Genomic DNA, 23,932 nt, shown 5'->3' with positions numbered 1-23,932 from the left:
GGCGGCTAAAACTACAAATCAAATTAACTCGAAATCCTCAAGATTAACGCCCACTAAAATACCCCTGCAAAAGGCAAAAAATAGTGTCAAAGTGGCTCAGATGGGTGGAAAACCTAATCCCCGAGAAAAATCTAATCCTCCTGGAAATCCCCACAAAACCATCGACCATGAAGACTCTGTGAGGCCATCCTTTTCTAAGAGGTACAATGTGGATTTACCCCCGGAAGCAGCTCCACTTGTGGTGGTCCTCACTGGAGTCCCGGTTTTGGAAGACGGTAAAAATGAGGACCAAATACAATTAAAAAATAAAGTCATATTTTGGCTTAGGAAGAACCGTCCACTTCCTCCTAATGTGAACAGTGAAATACTATACGCCAGGCATCTTTCCTGGCTAGGCCCTAGTACAAAGAATATCACAGGGGATATCATCATAATAAATTTTAGAGACGCAAGGGCAGGCAGATACATTTTGGACTGGTTTCCCTATGACGGGAATAATGCAATTACAGCCCGTGATCTGACCTATTTTTACCCCAGAAATCTGATAACTCCTCCTAACAATCCTACGCTGCCATTTTATCACCAGGATGATCATATTAGACCTGTATTCCAATGTGAGGCCGATCGCTTCAGGCCCTACTCTAATCATCGAGATGATCACATTAGACCACCACTTCGATACCAGAATGCCCGCTTTAGATCCCCACCCTTACATCAGGCTGATTACTATTGACCTTCATTCCATTTACAGAATGATTATTTTAAGCCCTTAGGTACCTACCATCCCCCACTATGGAATAGTTTTCCTAGGCAGGAACACAATTCTAATCATCAATGGCCTGCAAGACCATTCCTGATTCCCACCCAGAATCGATTTAATGTCCTGTCCGGACTAGAAGATATAGAATGACTGAAAACCAACCCAATTTTTTGGGATAATCTCAACTTACGTCCCCTAGATAACTTGACTGCATCCAAAAATGTCTCCATATTGGAGGACTATTGTGACAGCTTCCTGTCCTCTAGTGACCCTCCAAATAAGGCCCTAGAAACTAGCATCTCGATTGAAGGACCTTTGAACCCACTACAAGAGCCTACTCCGGTGTTACAGGACCAAAGTGTTGAAACCCAAACCCTCTGCAATCAGCTTCATCCTCCTCCCAAGGTTCTATTATCTAGAAGCCAGACTCTTTCTATTATATTCTGGAATATAGCAGGCTTGCGCCCCAAAGTCGATCAGCTCAACTTGCTAGAAATAATCAGAAATTATAATATAATATGCTGCCAGGAAACATGGTCGGTAACCGCTATCCATCTTCCGGGGTACAGACTGTACAACTCAAGTGCAAGTCCCTCCCTTTTTGGTAGACCCAAGGGAGGTTTATCTGTATATGTATCCAATATTCTCTCATTTAAAGAAATTGTAGAGATATCAACCAAAGAGAATTATCAGATACTTAAACTCTCAGAGAACCAAGGGTACAAGTATTTCCTGGTAAATTTTTATAACAATCTGTCACTACCTGATCTTGAGAAAGTCCTAACTAGGTTAACCCTTGTATTAGATGAGCATCGAAATAGATGTCCCTCTTCGCCCTTTAAACTGATCTGGGGTGGCGACTTTAATATTTCTCTATGTAAAGAGTATAATAATTCTAGCTGTGGTATTGTAGACGAGGGAGGGAGACCTTTGACACATTTTTGCACACTCCAGTGCTGGGAATATTTTGAACGAAAAGTTCTTTACCCTAGGACTGGGGTTTGCAAATGAATTAGTTGAACCATCAATTGATTTCTCCCCCACTTTTCACGGCAGGGGCTGTAACAGTATAATTGATTTCATTTTGACTTCCAACCAAATGAAAGATGAGTTGCTGTCATTTCAAACTGGAGATGACGTTAGTAGCGATCACTTCCCCAACAGCGTTACTATCACTGCAAACCGCACGTAACACCACCAGTAACCCTGGATTATTAAACCAAAAGGCCATAAGTATTGACAAAATCAATGGCTACTCGGTTAAATGGTCCAAAGTAGATCCGGATGCTATTACAACCACGGTCATTACCAGAGCCCTCGCAATGCTAGAAACGTGCCTTAATTTGGACACCCCGGCAGATCAGATTCTGTCCACTTTTATTAACATCACCAAGGTAATTAGCAAGGAACTGCAACGGAAACAAAAACAGACCTTTTCACATGAAAAGGGGTGGTTTAATTCTGACTGCCGTAAGGCTCTTTCAAATCTAAAAAAAGCCTTGTGCAAACCTGAGAGGGACCAACTAGAAGTCAGGAATAGAGAAAGTGTTATAACTTGGCCAAAAAACAATGTAGGATGGAAAGGAAAAAAGATCTGTGGGAGAAGCTTCACGACAGTTGTAACAGAAAGGATAGCTTAATGTTTTGGAAAGTGGTTAACTCACCGTTCCTGAAAGATGGGAACTCTGGACCCAGCATTAAGGTAGCAATTACAGCTTAAGGATGGGTCTCTCACTTTTCAAAAATATTTTCACCAGAAGGTGTCAATCCAAGTGAAAGTGGGGAGGATGCAATCACATACTCATCACCCTATCCCATTGAACTATCCTTTAGTCATGATGAAGTAATCAATGCCTTGACATCCTCAAAGTCTGGTAAAGCCCCTGGGCCGAATGGCGTACCCCTGGATATTTACACTCACACTCAGGAGCTCTGGTCGCCAGTGTAGACCAGAGTAATTGAAGCAGCTCTAAAAGGGGCACTTATAAAATCCTGGTCAACCTCTACTCTGTTGCCCATTTTTAAGAAGGGTGATCGTAACAACCCCGCATGCTACAGGCCCATCTCACTCCTGGATTCTCTCGGTAAAGTTGCCAGTCGTTTGATCCTAGATAGACTGCGGGCCTGGTCTGAGGATAATAACATCATGACAGACCTGCAATACGGCTTCCGGGAGGGTCTGGGCACTGTGGAGCAGGCACTGAATCTCTCGCTTCTCATCGGGAAATACACCCTGGCAAAAAAAGGCAATCTCCATTTAGTCTATGTTGACTTGACCGCAGCCTTTTACTGTGTTTCTCATTCAAGGTTGTGGTCGATTTTAACAGACCTGGGCGTAGACTTACCGATAATACTCTTTCTACGCGAGCTGTATTCGGAAGCATCGGCCAGGGTGAGATTTGGGGTGAACGGCGAGCTTACTCCCCCTTTCGCAGTCACCAAGGGAGTCAGACAAGGGTGTGTCCTGGCTCCTTTCTTATTTAACCTTTATACCAACGGTCTCGAGAAGGTCATGTTAGAGGGGAGTCAGGACCTGCCAGCAATCGCCCGTCGTCCCATTCCTGCGTTACTTTACGCGGACGACGCGGTGATCATGGCGCGTACGCCATTACAACTTCAGAATCAGCTAAACTCTTACTGTAAATTCATGACCTCACTGGGCTTAATGGTCAATATAAAAAAAAACTATGCTATGCATTTTGGTAAAAGGACAGCCAAGAAAAAAACCAATACATATTGAAGAAGCCAAGCTAGATTGCACCAAGACCTACCCTTATTTAGGTATTTTATTCGATAACATTTCTTCTTGGAAGCCGGCCATCTCTAGTAGGCATCTCCTGTTTCTGAGAGCTACTTCTGCCCTTATTGCCTTTGCCCGTAAAATAGGGAAGCCCCCTCAAAAGAATTTATACAAATATATTATGCAAAGTGTCACAGCGTAGCTGTATATGGGGCTGGGGTGTGGGATTATGTACCCGTGGATATTTTACAGAGGGTAGAGAATAATTTTATTCGTTTTTTGTTGGCCGTTCCTCAATGCTCTCCAACGTTCGCTTGTCATGCCGAATTGGGCATGGATTACATTGCTGATTGTATTAAAATTCAGCCAATATTACTATGGCACCGTATTTGGTCTACGGAGCAATGTAGCCTAACACGTGGGCTAGTTTTAGATTGTTTGGGCCTAGACAATTGGTCAGATATCCCGTGGCTGTCCTATGTACACAACTTCTTTAAGGATTTGTATCTTTCTATGTATTTTAAAGAACCTTCTATTTTAACCACCATTACAAGAAAGGCCTTAAGAATGCTATGTTTGTCACATTTAAGGGAACTACGTATAACCCAAGAAATTATTAAAGTGACAAACCGGCATATTTTAACAATTCAATGTACCCAGGGCATACAACCGTATCTCACCTTTTGTCTGACCAGCTATGAAAAATATTTGCTGACACGATTTAGGCTCAATATATTTTTCCGCTTGGTTACATTCCCAAGGAGACAAGATTGGTCTACTACAATTACCCGGTGTCCTTGTGACGGTATCTCAGAACAGACCACTATCCACGTATTACTGTTCTGTAAATTTTATAAACTACCTCGCAAACGTTGGATCATTCAATTGCTGCAATCCCAGGACCTGCGCAGATGCCGTCCTGCTCTTTTGGCATTACAATATCTAGAATCCGTATCAAACGCTAAAAGCATAGCTATGTTTCTTAAAAACTGCTTGAAAATTCGCTGCAAATATGATTAATCACATTTCCTGGGAGGTACAATATTTTATGGCTTAAAATTGAAGTGTGTATAATAATTATGTAGGGAATTGTACAAGTTTTCGGTGGAAATCAAATCCAAAACTTTTTTTCTGAAATTGTAGTTATGTAAGACTTTACTCTGTAAATGCAAAATGTAATGTTTAATAATATTTTTAATGTATTTTTATGATTGTTTATGAAATTGTATACTATGATTGTTGCTTTTATGATTTTAATCTGTTTTAAAATCGAATAAAGCTTTCTACTACTACTGTCGTCTATGTTTACTAGAGCCAAATAGTGGGTCAATGGTGCCAGACGGGGTGCTATCTGTATTAATTTGGCTTTGATGGTTCCAGCTTAACAGCCTCAAATGCAACTCGGATAAATCCGAGGTACTCTTTTTCGGCTGCCTTTCGGACCGTAGGTGGAAGGCTTGGTGGCCTGCGGCCATGTTTCCTCCTGCCGCCGCTTCTACCTCGGCCAAGAATCTTGGAGTGTTAATTGACAACGGTCTCACTTTGAAGCCCCAGATTCTTGGCCTTGCTGGCAAATGCTTTGGCATTCTCAAAATGCTCAGGAAACTTCTTCCGCTGCTGTCCCTCGGCCGTAGAAAAATCACTGTGCAGGAGTTAATTGGTTCTCGTTTGGACTATGCGAACGCTCTATATCTTGGTCTCCCGGAGTATCTTTTATCGCGGCTCCAAACTGTCCAAAATTCTGCCGCGCACGCCATCTTTTGCCTTCATCGGAGATCTAGCGCTAAAGAACTTTTGAAAACTCTTCACTGGCTTCCTATTCGGAAGCGTATTGTTTTCAAGACGCTCACGCTGGCTTTCAAAGCTCTCCATGGAACTGGCGCGAAATATATCAGTAAGAGGCTGACCTTCTACCAGCCATCTAGATCACTAAGTCAGCTTCGCTAGCCTTGGCAGCCGTTCCTGGTATTCAGCGAGTCCGTATTGGCGCCACAATTGTGGAATTCCTTGCCTGTCACTCTGCGAAAGACCGTCACCTTATTAGCTTTTAGGAAAGATCTTAAGTCCTGGCTTTTCATTCAGTAGACCCAGTTACCCTTCGCCTGCCCTGCTCCGCATCTGGTTAGAAGCGCCGGGACACTCTTCGGACTAGCTGAGCGCTATACAAATCATACAATAACATAACATAACATAACATTTGATACGTGTGCCTTCTACCTATTTTCATGGCTTCGATTCTCAGATGTACACCCCAAAAAATTACTTGGGAAGCGCAATGATGAGTTGGAGTGCCAGTTGACCAATACACAAAGTATCAGTGCCCATTCAGCGATGCTGCCAGTGGTCTGCAAAACTTCAATAAGCTAGGTGTCAGATTCTGAGCGAGGGATGCACAAGATAAACAGTGGCCACTGGGCCGCAAACGTGCTGTGGTAGAGGTTGTTTGCCACTGGTGTCCTGGGGTCCACCCTACTATGGCTCTAGAAACTAGTCCAAGAACAACCCTTTCAGGACTTGACTCCCAGGGTAGCAAGGGCAAGCAGTCACAGGCTTAATAGACACAAGGACTGAATTGCACACCCCACATCCCAGGGCTTGTCTTTTGGAAAAAAGCAGATTTTTAATTACACGGCAGTACTCAATACTACACAGTTCAATCCAGCACATATTTCGTGTGGGTAATACATCAATTACCCCCCACTCTGTGCTCTCTCCCACCCAGGTGACTCTAGTGTGCTCTGTCCCCCAGAAAAATTGTTGTAAAAGCAAGACTAAAGCTCAGGTACAAATTATGTTTTCCCACAAGTCTAATGTGCAGTAAGTAACCATTTGCTCAGGTTCTTACCCACAGTGTCATAGAGGGCAGCAAATCAGTCTTTAGTCCTTCACCCTTCTTTCAGTAAGAGTTTAGTCAGCCCACAGGCAGAGGTCTGCAGAAGATGCACTTTTGATGTGGGCTGGTACACAGGGCATGGCAGATGCAGCCGGCCAGGGCTAATACACATAGCAAGGCAGATATAGCCTTTGCTGGGCCAATACATACAGCATGGCAGATACAGCCCAGCCTGCGAAAATACACATGGCAATGTAGATGCAGATTCCCCTTGGGCAGATGTGCAGATCTACGTGGACTTTCCTGTTCTCACCTGGAACCACGAAGAGGCTGTGAGAATTTCTAAAGCACAGGTTGCTCCTGGCTTCACTCACTCATTCTCCACATTTCAGTGTTTGACGTGGATGAATGGTGGAGATCAATTAATGCAAGCAATACACATTCCCTATCTGAGGAGTTGTCCTCATCCTATGTCCTTTGCAGTGGTAAATCAAGGGCATACTAAATAAATCCCACGGGGTTCAGTACTCAGAACCATGCGCACGGAGTCCTACTACTACACATGTGCTCCTAGCATACTATAGACAAATCCACATTTGACATAACAGAAAGTCAGTGTAAGGTTCTGGAGTTTGACATAGGAGCTAAACGTTATGGAAGATGGGCTAGTAGGCCACACTCTCACTGACACATATAAAAGGTGTGGCCAACTACATGAGATCACAAAAGACTTTATGCTACCACCATGGTCTCATGTGCTAAACCCAAGATAGAGACAGTAGTTCTGTTTCCACTCTGAAGGTACACTTGGTGCACCCCTCCAGGTCTTAGGATGGGTCCTTGACCTCACAGTATCATGGGAAAAGTATAGGCCTTTACAGGCTTGGTAGATTAGCATGACTCCGGGGCCAAAAATAAAGTTCAGCATAACAGCACATAGTTGGTCATTCAAGGCAGGAGGACATGCCCCATGTAGGGGTCATTCCCATCCCAGCACTGGCCTTGGTCTTTGTCCACTGGCCTTGGTCTTTGTCATCCCGGTAGGGGCTTTCTTCTTTCTGTGCAGTGGGCAATTCAGCTCCCTTTTCTGCCATGGCAGTAAACAGTTAAACAAACAGAGTCCTGTTTCTAGCAAATATTTCTCTTTCCAATGCCCAGGTGAATTACGAGACCCAGCTGGATTGGGAAAGTATGCAACTTTGGTGGCACCAGCAGGCATAGACTTTGTTAAAATTCAAACACCTTTTCCATTAAGATAGTTTCTTTTTTTAGGCTTTCTATTTGTTCTTTGTATCTTCTATATGGCATAACTCACTCTGCAAGTGGTGCTCCAGTCACAAAATGGACATGAAAGATGATACACAGAGAAATATCAGTGCAAAGACCTGGATGAACGTAGAGCCACCTGTCATGGGAGATTGTGTAGATGTTCCAGTAGAGGGCTAGAAGGCTGCCTCTGATCCATTAAAGTTAAAGGTTTCTTCTGCACAAAGTGAAATTTACGCTACATATTCCCACATCTCGGATTTCCTCACAGGATGTAGTCCGCATGGCGTTGTTCCTTGGGTACCTGCATTACAACAGCTAAAACTCTGAATATAATCTCAAAGAAGGACACTCATATCCAAACTGGCCCCTTCCCTGACAATCTACAAACAAGTGTATCAATTCAACTTCCTTTTTGGTGCAGACAATCAAATTCTGGACCACATTCACATCAGAAAGAAGTACAACCCATGAACATTTTGAATTCCTGCAGATGATAAAGACTTAGCTGTAGCCCAGACAGATGCCCTGATAAGTCACATATTAAATTGATTTGTCATTGGTTTGACTGGTAGCATACTTATTGGCTGTGATTGAAGAGTGACGAGAGCAAGGTTCTTCCAGGGTCTGGAAAGGATCTTATTTTTTATGGCAGGAATGTAGATGGAGGTGGGAGGTTGAGTCAAAATGGATGATGGAGTGGTCTCTCCAGGTGATGGGCTCATTTGCGGTTAAGGAAATGTGCACTAGCGGGGGGACGACTACTTCACGGCTGTGCCCGCCAATAGAAGAGGGACCATAGAGCAGTTGGATGAAGATCAGAGCTTCTAGGGTCATAAGACTCTAGTTTGAGGCTGGCCTGGTTTATAGTAGCTGGAAGACAAACAGTGGCTAACTAACGAGTCAGATACTGCAGATGAAAACATTTAGAAGTTGGTGTGGAGGAGTTCTTGAAAGAGGCTGCTATCCCTCCACTCCTCTTGTTAGTAGGCCGGTGTCAGAAGCTTCGGCATCCTAAGAGCTGGCACAGTTGCCTTCCTTCTGGCCAGGGCTTTAAGTGGGAAGAAAAAGCTGAGGGGGTCTCTCAAAGGGGGTGGCTGATCTAATTAAGGGCGTGGCTTAATAACACATAAGCTAAAAATCTGTGCGCTGGAGTGGTACATTGTAGTGTCTGTCATTGCATCCAAGTATGTAATACTGTAATACAACAACTGACATTACACCTACAACAAGCCAGGACCATTGGCTTTGTCAGTGGTTGTTAGTTGCAGAAGATAAATAAGCAACAACTATGGCTTCATTTTATATAATATTGAAAATGCTTCAGTTCTGAAATGGTGATACTGCAAAAGTACTGTAATGAGTCTCCTTGAAGTTACTCGAGGGAAGAGTGTTACTGCTGCAGAGTTAAGATTTTGTTTTCACCCCGAGGATGAGGGCAGAAATGGACAGGGCAAGGACCAGTCTCTTCACCCACTTTTTGGAACTGCCAGTACTGAGCACCAGCAGGACCCAGCCCACTTAAAGCCCTGCTGGCACCTCCAAGCCTGTCCTTGTGATGGAGGGTGTTAGAGTGGCCAGATGAAAGGGTGTCTAGTAGAAAGGTAGCAGCGAGGAAGGAGACCTGAAACAATAGAAAAAAAGATGTAAGAATGTCCAGTTGTAAATTATATCACTCTTTTTTATGTATAGAACTCCCTCCAGAAAATTAGGATTTATCTCTATGATGATGATGATGAAAGCGCATTATAGTGTGCACAGCTACTCCATGGAGTGTCCCACCGTGAAAGCCACTACACCAAGGATGGAACAAGATAAAGAGGCTTAAGCTAGTGCAAAAAGCCACGTTTTCAATTTTTTCTTAAATAATTTCACATCACTTGTAGCCCTTAGTTCCAAAGGATTACAGCAAACAAATGATGGACGGACTGCTGACAATGCAACCATTCTCCCCCCGTCAAAAGATCTGGGTTAAATCCATCATTCTTTTGCCCACTATGCCACCCCAGTTTGAACCCAGCCATATGCAAATAAGTCTTGACCCTGTGCCCCATGGAAACAGTCCAGCCCGAACTGCCAGGCCAGGTCCTGCCTGGACCAGAAACAAGCATCTTGGGACTGTTTTTTTCAGGGTATGTCACCCTTCCTCAGCCAGGCTAGCTTGAATCCAGTGGCACATTGAGCAAGGGACTCACGTGTGGGCATACCCATCCCACTTAGGGCGAAAAGTGTTACTGCAAACATATGATGGGCAGAATGCTGACAATGCAAACACTCTCCCCAGTCAAAAGATCTGGGTTAAATCAATAGTTATTTTGCCCACTACGCTACCCCAGTTTGGACCCAGCCATATGCAAATCAGTCTTGACCCTGTGCCCCATGGGAACAGTCCAGACCGAACTGCTAGGCCAGGTCCTCCCTGGACCATAAACAAGCATCCTGGGACCGGTTTCCAAAGGGAGCAAATTCCAGGTTGTCGACCCCAGGTATACTAGCCACCTTCTGCCTATTCTTCTTCCCCGTTGAAACCTGGGATCTCTGTCACCATGTGAATCAACTTTGATGCTAAAGCCACGCTAAATCAAAGATAGCATTGAGGAAGCAACCACAAGCTATGTATAGACTGCAATAGGATAATGCTGTTATAATAATAACACAGCACACCACTAGTTTCTTAGGTGGAAGTAATTACATAATCCTAATCAATCCACTATTACAACTATCTGATGTAGCTCTCTGTATACTGCAAAAACCATCATAGTGTGACATGTGCCCACGCAGTAAAAATTCTATTATCGTTTTTCTCACCCGTCTTGATCGGGGACTGGACCTCACCTCACCTGGACCATGCTCAGGAATTAGAGGCCCTGCTCTAAAGGAGAGTGCAACCAGAGGAGAAAATAAATATTTATATAGAAGGTTTTTGCAGGTCAACCTTACAACCATTCCACTATGTGATACTCCCCCTCATTAAATATTGCACTCGTCTTATAAAAATCAACAGTAATCACTAAGAATATGGTAAACAGAGTCCTCCTTATAGCAACAATATTCAATATTCTTCCGGACATATTCACTACTCAACCCACTTCAATATTCAATTGAAGTCAGTCTGTAAGTCTGTAGTTCGCCCGCACCGGCAATAATGAAAACCGTCTAGGGCCTATGCTAGAATGCAAGTAACTGAATCTCACCTTTATAAGTACCTTTTAAGACATGCTTTGACATTATTCATGTAGAATATGGCTAGATTCACTTAGGTTGATACGAGAGCGAGAGTATCTTTGAGATGACCGATTGAGAACTACAGACGTCGCCTTTGTGACGTCAGATTGTAGTATGGTGCCGCCGAGTGTAACAGATCGAGTGTAGGTGCCGGATCGAAAGGGACTGTTTTGCACTCCCGTAAGTACTTCTTAAATCACCCTTTGACTTCAACTGTGCCTAGTATGTCTAGTGCCAATCAGAGGTTGACATGACAGTGGTGATACCCTTTAAATGCAACTTCATTTGTCTGTGGTCCAGGTGCCTGTTAATAGCGAAGGGCACAATAAAGTTTTGTTTGAACATGGAGACATTGGGTCTGCCAACTTGTGGGTCTGGTTTAAGTTAGACCGACAGGGACGAGGTAATTCGTAACACACGTGGGAGCCATAGAGTTTTAGGTTTAAATACAAGCCGCCTAGTCCGGTCGTTACCTCCCCCTCGACTCAGAAAAAGCAGAGGCAACGACGGACAGGTAGGCGCCAGCAGTTAGTTCTCGTTATTATGGAGACCTGAAGAACTGTTTTACTGATATGATGACAAACAACCCACCCAGCTGGGTAGTGGTGTCTGTCGTTTGCTATTCTCCCTATTTTGCTCTACATACGAGAAGCTTGCCCATTCAGTTTGTGTAAGTGCACAGCTAAGCATTGAGGCAAGAAATGAGCATTTAGAAAAATGTATGTAGGAGAATAACATTTGAGTGGGTGTGCTATACAAACCATTGACCAGTACAAGATTTTCACTAACTCACCCCCATCCCTTTTTTATCTTAAATATTGAAGTGGGTCGAGTGGTGAATATGTCCGGAAGAATATTGAATATTGTTGCTATAAGGAGGACTCTGTTTACCATATTCTTAGTGAGTACTGTTGATTTTTATAAGAAGAGTGCAATATTTAATGATGGGGAGTATCACATAGTGGAATGGTTGTAAGGTTGACCTGCAAAAACCTTCTATATATATATTTCTTTTCTCCTCTGGTTGCACTCTCCTTTAGAGCGGGGCCTCGTTTTCCTGAGCGTGGTCCAGGTGAGGTGAGGTCCAGTCCTCGATCAAGACGGTTGAGAAAAACAATAATAGAATTTTTACTGCTTGGATACATGTCACACTATGATGGTTTTTGAAGTATACACAGAGCTACATCAGATAGTTGTAATAGTGGATTGATTAGGATTATGTTTGAATGTCTTTTAGATGCTAGTCGCATCCCTTGAAGCGGAGGAATTGTATAAACAGGTTGTATTAATTCCAACGGTTTATTATTAGAATTACTTTATTTTTCACTTTTTATGCAGTAGCAAACTTTGAGAACAGAGGTCCTGACGAAAGCCTGGGGGACTTCTACCCCATTGGCTGAAACATGTTGACCTTAAAGAACTAGCAGTTATTTGTTAATACTGCTTATTGCACTGTTCCACTTTTTAATCTAGAGGATGAGGTGGTACTCTTAATAAAATTTCAGTTTTTCTCCTCATCACTCTATTTTAACATCACACACTTTTTTTTGTTGCACTGCTTTCCCCAACTGATCAATGAATTGAAGGGTGCATAACCTGTCTCCCTGCTCTTTATCTTGGTTCTTTGGGGAGGTTGTCCCGATGATCAAGGGACATACCATCCCTTTGTCTAGTTAACCAAACGATAAGACTGATCACATTGACAATTGATGGGAATCTACGTATTCGCTCAATTTCTCCTTACCGCTTCTTTACTTTCATCCTTTTCCTTTTCTTTCCATTTTTGCTTTTTTGTTTGTAGCAGCTCCAAGCACTTGCAGGCTTTTTGAGGTATCAGACCCCTAGTTCAAATACTTATTGTGATTGTTAAAGTGGGGATTTGAACTGTGGCTGGTCTTAAAAATTATCCCTGTGACCCTTCTCTCCCTGTTGTGTGTACACTTGGTCTTAGCCAGCAGGCCTTAATAGGACCAAAGTATGTCAGACGAAAACATGGTTTCAGCCTTCCTAAAATGTGTACCTATTGCACTATACATTGTTGAATTCAATAAGAAATGAAAACAAAACAAAACTCCCAAGTTTTCAAATGGAAACGGGTACAGCTTCAGATTTTAAAGTCTTTAGGGTACACATTGATAAGTTGACTTTCTGGAAGACAATATCTTGACAAATTTACGAATAAAAGGTTTCTTTCTTTAAGTAGTGCGCTGAAGGCGCTCCTAGTGCACTCTGACTCAGTCGGTCTTCTTGTTCCAAGGCTGTTCACTTTTTTTTTCTGCACACCAACAGGCACGAAGCAGTGCTCTGCTTGTCTTTTGTTCTCGTGCCCCGCTTCTCTGAGGAAAGTCAATAGAAAGATCATTTTGTACCAACTCTTTTATAAAGTCGTTTTGGCCTGAACTATTGTTTACTCAGCAGAAACACAATACATTTGCCTTCCAGGATTTTGTCATGTATCCATTATCCTCTGACACAGAAAAGCAGCCCTCTCACAGGAAACATAAAATGTGTGTGTAGTAAAATATGAATCTTGATTTCTTGTCACCTTCCTTTCATGCCTGGACCCAGGGGCTGTGATGGTGAGCACAAGACAAACTTAATCTCGAATTCTATGTTATTCACATTTCCTAACCTCCATTTTATGGCATTGTTGCATTAAATTGTATGTCTTGTAATCCATTAATGAGGCCTAAGGAGGCTGTACATCCATTTGTAGAAGCCAATTCTTTAATGTGTGTTTTGTCAGTGTTCAATTGTGTATGGTTAATATAGAGTTTACTGATCTCTAAGTTTCAAAATGGTTTATGTGACTCAGTGTTAAAGGAAAATGCTTTTTATCTAGGGTGATCTTAGTAGTGGATTTATTGAAATGGCTGGGTCTGCGGAAGAACTTTGTTTTTCTTTTGCTCAGGCTGTGGATTCATTGTCCATTTTTCGGCCATTGTTTTGTCCATGCATCTCAACCCCTGGGTTTTATAATGCTATGCTGTGCTTGTGAAACTGTTGTATTTGCACTAGTTTATTGACATGTTACTAGGGTGTATGTTGGTGGGGTGTGTGACAGTGCTGTTAATTTCAACAAGGTTACGATGAAATGCTTGAATTTATCTTAGTCACTGACAATCGCTTGGGGGAATATTTTTCTTAACAGGTGGAAAAACATCTGGCCTGCCCATATTACTCCACCGACAACGGGGAATGCTTCCTTAACAATTCTAGATAACCAATCACATAATATCCCACCTTAGTGGGGGATCCCTTTTAACAACGTTGCAAACGTCAATAGAAGTTTTACATTTCCATTTAGACAAATTGGACGTACAGATTGATCTCATGAACTTGATGGCCTCACACATTTCTGGCATCAACTTGAAACTGAAAACTCGAACAGCCCTAATATCAAGAGTTCAAGCAGTTTACTCACCTTCACCGACAGAGTCCAATAATAGATAAAACCGTCCAACCTCCCCGAAGCCCTATTCAGCATCTGGAAGTAAAAAGAACAGTGCTAGTAAGCAAGTCAGCCATGGCTACTCAAACTAGTCTCTTAGAAGGGGAAGGGGTAAGGGTGTAAACTGAACTTCCTGGAGATCCACCTGAATGGTTTAAAACACCACAAAAAGGACAGAGAGGGCTCCCGGTCCCCATCCCCGGTACAGCCCTGCATTAGGACCGAGGAAAGCACTCCATTCCCCAAACCAACTAAAAGGCAGTGTAAACGAGCGTGAAAGGCAATAAACAAGACGCTGCAGTCAAAGGAGGCTGTACCAAGGAGACTCTACCCAATATTTGGGTCAAGAAAAACAGGAGGCAAGGGCAGTCCCATCATCAATACATTTTCCTACTGCCTTGATGGACATTAAACATAGACACCGCCTTACAAGTCTCCGTGGATATAATGCCCCTGCCAGAAGGAACCATTAATAGGCAAACAAAAAAGGCAGGGAATTCATTTACTGGTCACCAATAACCACAGACATAAAATAGATCAAACAAATTAACACACAACATTCATCGATCGACACACGTACAACTTGACAAAGCAGAGGGCCATAGTGCGAAATTTATTGGAGGATGAGTTGACCATGCTGATAACTCAGAACAGGTTCAACTCAAACAACGCTGATAACACACCCAAACTGGTCTTCACTCCTATTAAACCTCCTATTCCATTTGCTCAACCTGTCAATATCCTTTATCAGTCAAAGGGCAATGCAAATTCTAAGCCGCTAGATACAGAGTGTCTACGCATAGTGAAGCTATACATACTGTCTATTGTAACCAACATGTACGATTGAAAGGTCTAATTAAAATATACCTGCTCAGCTAAGGAGTAAACACGCTAATCCATTTTCATATCCAAACTTTATTTAGTTCATGTCAAATAAACAATAAAAGCAGCATGTCAATACATAAAAACATTCTTTAAAATCATCAATTTCACAGTATAAGCCCGACTGATAAAATTACATACATAAAACAGATTTGTTAAAAAATTACTAAAATACATCTAATAAAACACCTTTTGCCCTTAATACATTACAGATCATAATACACTATGGGAAGCAAACGTCAATTCACATGCTAAAATCATAGGGCACTTAGGCTAATCCATTACGTATCCAAAGTCATTCAGTAAGTCTCTGATACACAGCACCTTGGGAAAAAACATAGCAATCCTATAACAAACTATGCCATCACTTAAGTCGTACAAATACTTAAAGCTTCCTGGTAGTAAATATTTAAGATAAGATTTCTTAGGTGTGGCGTATAACCGACAGAAAAGTGCTATGTGCTGGGTTGGCTGCTGCGACCTATGGTCACAGGGGCATTTCGAGGTAATGTTTCCACACCCTTTTTCCTTTGGAAATGTGGCCACTCAATTAAAGATCAGGCGGCCTATGATAAGTATTGTGGGTTAGCGTAAGATACAGTTTGCAACCAGACGATCATGTAATACTGTGTAATGGCCCCACTGACAACTTATGGAGATCTAACTGAACCCTTTTCTCTAGACAAACATTAAATACATGCTCATTTAGATCCCCTTTAAAGTAGTCAGTGATGGCCTCTGAGTGTGCCCAGAGCCCTCTCTGTCTGGCCCTGGCCCAGGCCCCGCAATGATTGTTTTATATGCTGTAGCCAAGAGATTTTGTTAGCCTGGTCTAGTCCCATACAGTCCATATTAAATGATCTAGTGAAAGGAGTCTCTATTTTGGATTAGACAGATTGCCCTAATAGGAGTGGCTTACTTTCTAAGGTGTCTGATAGAAAGCCAGTTCCCAATTCCTAAAGAGTCCAGCATTGAGTGGTGTACCCCAAACAACGCCTAAAAATATTGTTTTCTTGCTTTTGTAAAATGCCGATATCCCATACTCCAAATTCCTGCCCCATAAATCGCTGCAGAAATGTATTTGGCAATGATAGGGTTTGCAGTTCTCCAATTGGTTCAGTACCTAACTTGGAGGTATATTAGATGCATAGGTTTTCCTATGGTGCTTCCAATACAATTTAGAGGAGATATGAATCCTTAAGTAACTAAAGGTCTTAGCACTTTGTAATTTTGTTCTCCTTAATATTGAAAATATTAGATTTCACCCATGCTCGACCACAGCTCATGGTATAATTTTGTGTGATGTTAATTTCCATACCCCTCCCCTCCATAAAATCTGAAAAGCCGATCAGATCCTACAGGCTATTTGGGGTGAGTGCCAAAATAAGCAGTGTCATCAGCATACAAAAGTATTGGTATTTGCCTCATCCCAAACGTAGAGGTATCTGCACCAACCACCTAGAGTGTTTCTTCCACTCAATTTATACATAGGGATAAGAGGAAGGGCGCCAATAAGCACCCCTGTCGAACCCCTTTTTCTATATCAAAGGATGGAGTTAGTTCGCTCTTTGTTCTATAGCGTACTTTAGCTGTTAAATTGCTTTACATATAGGCCAAAAGCGCGATTATCTCCTTTGGCACCCCCAGTTTTTCCATACATTCACAAAGTCTGCTGTGATTGACCAGTCTAATCCAAAAGATGCAAATCCCGTTAGAAGCATAACAGATGTTTTCATTTTTTCTGTCATGTGTAGAATGTGACAGAACAGATATAGGTATGCAGTGGGTACTTCAGCATTTGGCGTCGAAAGAAAGTCAGGTGAAGGCCTGTGCGTTGCATTATCTCAGCTGTTATTGTATTTTTTCTGCAGCTGTTAGTTTGAGTAGTTTTATTAGACTTTTTCCATTGGATAAAGTGGCAACGTTATATACCTTCACCCCATTGGAATGTGTATGCATTTAATCTTAATAATTTTCAATATATTATGTAAGAGAAATGTAGGACATTCAAGAGCAGCTGGATAAAATGAAGTGTTACATGAGAAAACTGGGTTGCTGATGGTGTTTGATGCATATTCAGACCCTGTGCAAATATAGCTATAATCAAGTTTGCTTCTTAAAGATGCCAATTAAATAAGACCAAAGTAAAACAGTAAAATAATATTTTGCCCGGAGCACTGAATTCTTTGCACCATTCCCGGCAAAGTAAACTGATTTCTATATTATAATGTGATCTCTTTGATAAATTATAGAATGCTATTTGGAATCAAATGTCCAGAATATTTCAGAAAGTATGTGGCCAGCCAGGTCCTTGCCAATGATACTTGGTAGTTTAGTGAACGCCCACGATCCCCTCTCAGTTTGTCACACAGTTGTATGTGAAATGCTTTGCCACATTGAAACTTTTCATGTACTGGCAAATGTGCATTTGCAATCTGTAGCTGGTTTGGTTAAATAGTGGAATGGTAAATAAATATAATTGTTACATTTAATGCTCCTTTTAATGTAAGTTAATATTTAAAGTATATATTTGAATCTCAAATATTTTCTTTTTTGTACTTGCTTTTTATAGACAACCCTTTTGTGTTTTTATAGCTCGTCTTTACTGGAATTGTAAAGCAACTGCCATGGGTAAGGATACATCTTGGAGTGTTTATTATAACAGAACTATCAGGAGGGAAACATTACTGGCACACTTGTGCAGACAATGGAAAGTAAAGTCATGAGAAGGGAGGTGGCAACACAAAGAGGGTTCAGCACAAAGATGGTTTGAATTGGAAGACACGATGGACGATAAAACAGAGCAGACATACATCAATCCAAGATAAACCAGACCACATCAAGTGAAGAGACAGAGCATGTGCAGCGAAACAAAGGTATTCCTCACAAACAATAAACTGAGGGGAATTTGAAAATGTGTGCCATAGCATGAGACCAGTTACCCAAAAATAAAAGCATTAGATTTAGATAGGCCAAGTAAGCATCAGATGATTTCTGCAGAGCACGAAACGAAATCCCCACAAATTGATGAATTTGAATCCTAACTACGAAAATATGTTGCTCAGTAAAAGATGACGGTTACATTTATATGTACATCTATTCGGTCAAACTAACTACGGGCCTTATTTTCATACAATGCAATCGGTAAAAGTGGTCACAATTTGCAAGCTGACTTTTACTGATTGCATTGTTTGTATGCGAATCGACATGTTCAAACACATTGGTTCACCAAATTCAAATTTGTAGGGGGTCACAATTTGACCTACCTCATTAATATGCATGAGGTAGGTTGTAAATTGCGACCCACTACGACTCTCTGCCATAAGAGGGATGGTAGCCTGCTGGGGTCAGCAGATCACAATGTCTGTGATTGCTTTTAAATAATGCTTTTTAAAAAAAAAAAAAGGAAGGCTGTTTTTCTTAAAGGAAAACGGGATGCGTTAATAATATTATAATAATAATAATAAAGAGGAATGTTTTCCTAAGGGGCCACTTCCTGGTTGCGAATGGCTTACTGCTTATTTTGAGGTGTTAGTAACCTATAAATGATTTGCGACCACAACTGTGCAAATTCGAAGGGACACTCTAACCATGCCCCTTCGCAAATCTATCATGCGATTCAGTAATGAGTATATCATGCGCAGTCAAAATTACACTAGCTGTGCCTAAGGGGCCAGAAGCACAACAGAGGACATAGGAAGCATGCCAATAGGATCCGTTTAACACTAAAAAGGGACCTGAGGGTCATGTTTAGGTGAGCCCGAGTGAAAGAGCGCCAGACAGCCTATATGAATTCGGGGAATCCTAGACGAGTATTTAGTCAAATTTGAAGAGGTGGAGCCTATTTTATCTACAGCAGATTCCTTATTTCGGCTTGTGGCGATCTCCCATCCAGCCTGTTTTCCTTGAAGGAAAACGGGATGCATAAAAAAAAAAAAAAACATTAAAAGAGAGGAAAGTTTCACAACTTTTTTACAAGTAAGCAGTGGTCCCAAAAACTACTGTCCAGTGCTAACAAAGATTTGCGACCACAAATGTGCCATTTCGAAGAGGCGCCCTAAATATACCCCTTTTTAGGTCGAGGACCTAAAGGCTGCGCTTGCGCAGTCTGGGGTCGGAGATTTAATGTCTCTTAGTGTGCTGTTTAACCCGCCTCCCTGCCCCGTTCAGCAGGCGTGAAGTCGGAACCTGAGCCTGAGATCACTGCGGAGGGGAGCGCTGCCGGTGGGCCGTGTCCTGCTGATTTGGGAGCTGGGTTGGCCGGCTCACATGCACGCCATTACAGGCGTCTGGTACCGGAGCCAGCTTACAGGGGGCATTTCGCAAATCTTACTTCCTCACCTAGTGTACAGAGCTGAGGCGCTATGGGGAGCTGTGTAGCGTCTTTTTTTTTTGCATTAAATGCCACACCCACACAGAGCTAGTCTAGGGATTTACGGAGCCCGGGCCTGCTGCTGACTGACTCTCTCTTTGTCCCTCAGTAATGGTCCCTGCGTGCGCTGATTGTGCGCGCTGAATCTGCACTCGGCCGGGGCACCCCTGCTCGTCTGTGGTGGCACATTTACTGCTCATCTTGAGTGAGGGTTAAACGCATGATCCGTGCTGCCCCCCCCCCTGCTGCTCCCCCCGCTGCTCCCCACCTGCTGCTCCCCCCTCCATGCTGCTCCCCCTCCCCCCGCTGCTCCCCCTGCCCCCGCTGTCCCCCTCCCCCAGCTGCTCCCCCCTGCTCCTCTGTGCCCTTACACGCACCTCCTCCGCTTCACTCTCCTTCATCTTTCATTTGAGTGTCGTGTTTGCACCGCCTAGTTTTTACCCGCACAAGTGGAGCCCCCCCCCCCCGACCTGCCCTTTCACCCTTGACCTGTAAGGTTTGCACCTCCTCAGCAGACGAGTGCACATTAGCAAAGCATCTCTCGCTCACGTGCATTTCTTGGCGAGACTGAAGGCAAGTGCGAAACCTTTGTTATTTAACAAACACGCCCCTTTTTCCCCCCAAACTGGTTTGCTACTTAAATGCCCCCAAACTAGCATTTGGCAGCTCTTCTTGACACAACGCCACACCCGGACAGCAGCGACGCTCAAAGCTCCACCGCCTTTGCTTTACACACAGTAAGTTTACAATGTTTACTTGTGATCTCAGCGCAGGCTTCACCCCGCTGCAGCATTCGAGGGTCGGGGGGACTGGGGGCCGTGTTTGTTTTTATTAATAATGTATCAGCTTAGGGGCCCCCTCTCAGCACCCCCCCCACCCCGGCCCTTGAGCTTACACCACACTATTGTGCCAGCCGCACTGCCCGGCCAGACCTCTGCCACCCAGCCCCCCCCCCGGAGCCATCCCCGGCCCCATCACCCGGCACTCCTTCTTGTCACCCCCAGGCCCCCCCCCCCCCCCCCGGGCCCTGCCCCGTCACCCGGCACTCCTTCTTGTCACCCCCGGGCCCTGCCCCGTCACCCGGCACTCATTCTTGTCACCCCCAGGCCCCCCCGGGCCCTGCCCCATCCCCCGGCGCTCCTTCTTGTCACCCCCAGGCCCCCCCGGGCGCTGCCCCATCCCCCAGCGCTCCACAGTTTTAGGGTCAGGCTCTTACACTGCACCCTGTTTGAACATGGATGTAGGAAGTTCGGAAGAGTACTGAAGACCAAATTGTTCGGCTCTGTGTAGGAATCATCAATCGTAAACTAATTGACGTATTTTTTTTCCCCGCCGCCTGCTCATTTGCCAATTCTCCTCTGTGTTTGACCCTTAGTACTCTGAAATACGACCTTGGCAGCCGGAGTGCCATACTAAAGAACATATTATAAAATAAACCAAATAAATATTAGACGAGGGTTTATGTTCTGGTTTTCGAAATTTGTGTAGTCAATCCAGGTGAAGAAGAGTTGCACTTGAAGACTGAGTTGTTGAAATTCTTTCACATGTTGGAGGCTCCTCATACGAACTTTGGACATGTTCTTTTGGTCAGCACCAGCCCATAGGCAGCCTAGGAATGGTATGGGCCAGTAGGACCAGATAAGAGGTGTGTTCGATCACGCCCTATCCCCTCAATGTTTCTTAAGATGGGTTCTGTGAGTAAAGGAAGTGATTGCTTTAGGAATAGTTATATTATGTATTTTCTGTGTCACTTACAATCTGTGTTTTATAGAGAATTTCCTGATTTTACTTCAAGCGGAATTGTTGCGGTTTGTGGTAATTTAGATTAAATGTGTATGTTTTCAGGAATTTGAAGCCATAAATTACTACTTAAGTGGTAAAAAGAAGATAAACCGAGTCACAATAATAAAGTTAATGAGTTGTAAGCACTTTAGTATTAATTCAGACAGGGAAGTTCCTGGTACCTTATTCCAGTGCTGGGTTCAGATAAGGCCCATAAATAAACTGAGTAACGTAGTCTGCCTATGCAATAATCTTTGAGGAGCGCATATCCGGTTGCTAGTGACACATTAAAGCAGTGTCCCCGTGCCATTTGGACACAGAAGAAGGAAGCAGACGCAGGATCAATCTGTGGGCAGAGTGCCAGCCTTGTGAACTGCATAGTTCTGAGTCAATAAAGGGCTGTGTCAGCCTCTCATCTTTCTGAGGTCGATTCAACAAGTATCATAGTGTAAAAGTCTCCCATTCAAGGACCTAGCTATAATTCAGTTTGTGATGCTCACATGGTAGATATGTCTTATAGTTATTAATATTTGAAAAGCCAAAAACATGGCGAGGACGAAACTGCATAACCATATAGATATCGGTGTTTATATAGATCTTTCATTGATTGATTGATTGTGTGGGTGGCTCTATGTGAATGACTATGTGTGGGTGGCTCTGTATGTGTGTGTGGGTGGGTGGCTTTGTGTGTGTGCCTGTGTGTGGGTGCAAATGCAATAGGTCTTGCATTTGCGAGCGATTAAGCTATCATTTTCTTGCCTTCTGCCCCCTGATTGCACTCGTTTTTCTTGCCTTCGCTCCCCTGATTGCACTCGTTTTTCTTGCCTTCTGCCCCCTGATTGCACTCGTTTTTCTTGCCTTCTGCCCCCTGATTGTACTAGTTTTTCTTGTTTTGTAGGTGGCTCTACGTGTGGGTGGCTCTGTCTGTGTGAGGGTGGCTATGTGTAGGTGGCTCTGTGTGTGTGGGTGGCTCTATGTGAATGACTGTGTGGGTGGCTCTGTGTGTGTGTGTGTGTGTGTGTGTGTGTGGCTCTATGTGGGTGTAAATGCAATAGGTCATGCATATGCGAGCGATTAAGCTATTGGCATTGTAAATGACAATGCCATTTATTTAACGATTAAGCTATTGGCAGTGTAAATGACAATGCCATTTATTTATGATTTTAAAAAAAAAAACAAGGGTCATGAGCAATGCCAATAGCTCTACTTTTAATAATGCCGAGACCATTGCATTGTAAATGCTTGTTATTTGTGCTTTGATGTATAGTTCCAGACCTATTATGTGTTTCGGTAATGAGTATATCATGTGCAGACGCAAATACGCTGTAGTCTGTTTGGTTAACCCAAGAGGAAGAGCGTCATACAACGTATGTGAATTTGGGGAATACTAGAAGGGTATTTAGCCAACTCTGAAGAGGTAGGACCTTTACTATCTACAGCAGATTCCTTATTACTGTTTGAGACAATCTTCCAACCAGTAATAAGAGAGAAGAATGAATACTAGTATGAAGGGCAATCTTCTGACTCTAAATTTAATGAGGTCGTTTCCTGACTCAAAAACATAGAAGGTACCAGCCAACACAAACAATGTTATTATGGTTGAATAGGAAATGCCACGGAAACTACTGGGCGCCATATGTACAGTGGAGAGGTGGTCTCCCAACTCTATGGTACTTACAGCACAGCAAAAAATATATGTTTTCATTGCCTTGCAAATGGGAGGTATTTTGAGTGCCCTTAGATCTAAAAGAACAGAATTCCAGAGTTTAGGGATGAAATGGCAGAAGGAGCTCAAGGGGTGCCTAAAAGACACACATTTTCTGACAGCAACGAGCAGGCCGCTTGAGGGACAAGGTGACCAATATGGCAGGCAATTACTGAGATGGGACAGAATAGCAATTCATTTACTTTCGATGAACCCTATCTTACCCAGAGCCATCTCAAAGTCAGGTCCCCAACTAGTGCCAGTCTCTCTTTCCCACTAACACGGGGAAGAGTCAGACATATCAATGAGCAGCGAGCAGACATATGCTGGGGAACATCTTGGGTCTAGGGAGTCAGCAGCACTGCAGCAAGCAAACCTCAATCCACGTGGGGCTGTGATAGCAGGTGGGTTATGAGGCCCATCTTCTATATTAAAATGCTATGGTTTGGGCTGGGACAGACCAGCACATCTGCTGTGTTTATATGGTATTGCAAAGTAAGACACTAGCATATATTTTCCTTTTATTTACAAGGTTACCTGAGTTTGTGATGCATGTTTTGGATGCGTGTGTGCTTGCGTGCCCATCTTCCAACAAGCATTTACAATGCAATGGTTTTGCCTTCGTTAAAGTTTGAGCTTTTGGTATTGCTTTTGACAAATGGTCTTTTCTAACTTCTTTGAATTATGTGTAAAACGTTGATGTGTTTTACTTTACACAGAAATATGGATACATTTTTTAATCTATTTGTGTTTCTAAACTGTAGGAATGAAGATGCACCTCTTTTCAGGCTCGTGTCAGAGCAGTTTAACTTGCAGCGGGCTGCGAGGACAACTACCCTCTGCCTTTGTCCTCTCAAATCTTTGCTCGCTTTTTAAAAATAAAAAAATATGAACAACCCGATTTAAGGCTTCTAGC

General features: G+C 43.1%; 1 long non-coding RNA gene across 1 annotated transcript in view; it reads right to left on the bottom strand.

The window, feature by feature from the left end:
* Positions 1-14,248: 14,248 nt before the first annotated feature.
* The window catches only part of LOC144766692 (uncharacterized), a 33,760-nt gene continuing 24,076 nt past the window's right edge, over positions 14,249-23,932 (bottom strand). The window contains exon 3 of the long non-coding RNA XR_013597884.1: positions 14,249-14,311. This is a non-coding gene — a long non-coding RNA (uncharacterized LOC144766692). The remainder of the gene's footprint in view (positions 14,312-23,932) is intronic.

This window comes from Lissotriton helveticus, chromosome 7 (genome assembly GCF_964261635.1).
Source record: "Lissotriton helveticus chromosome 7, aLisHel1.1, whole genome shotgun sequence".
Lineage (NCBI taxonomy): Eukaryota > Metazoa > Chordata > Amphibia > Caudata > Salamandridae > Lissotriton > Lissotriton helveticus.
Note: the sequence above shows the minus strand (reverse complement) of the source record. Positions and strands in the feature narration are given on the sequence as shown.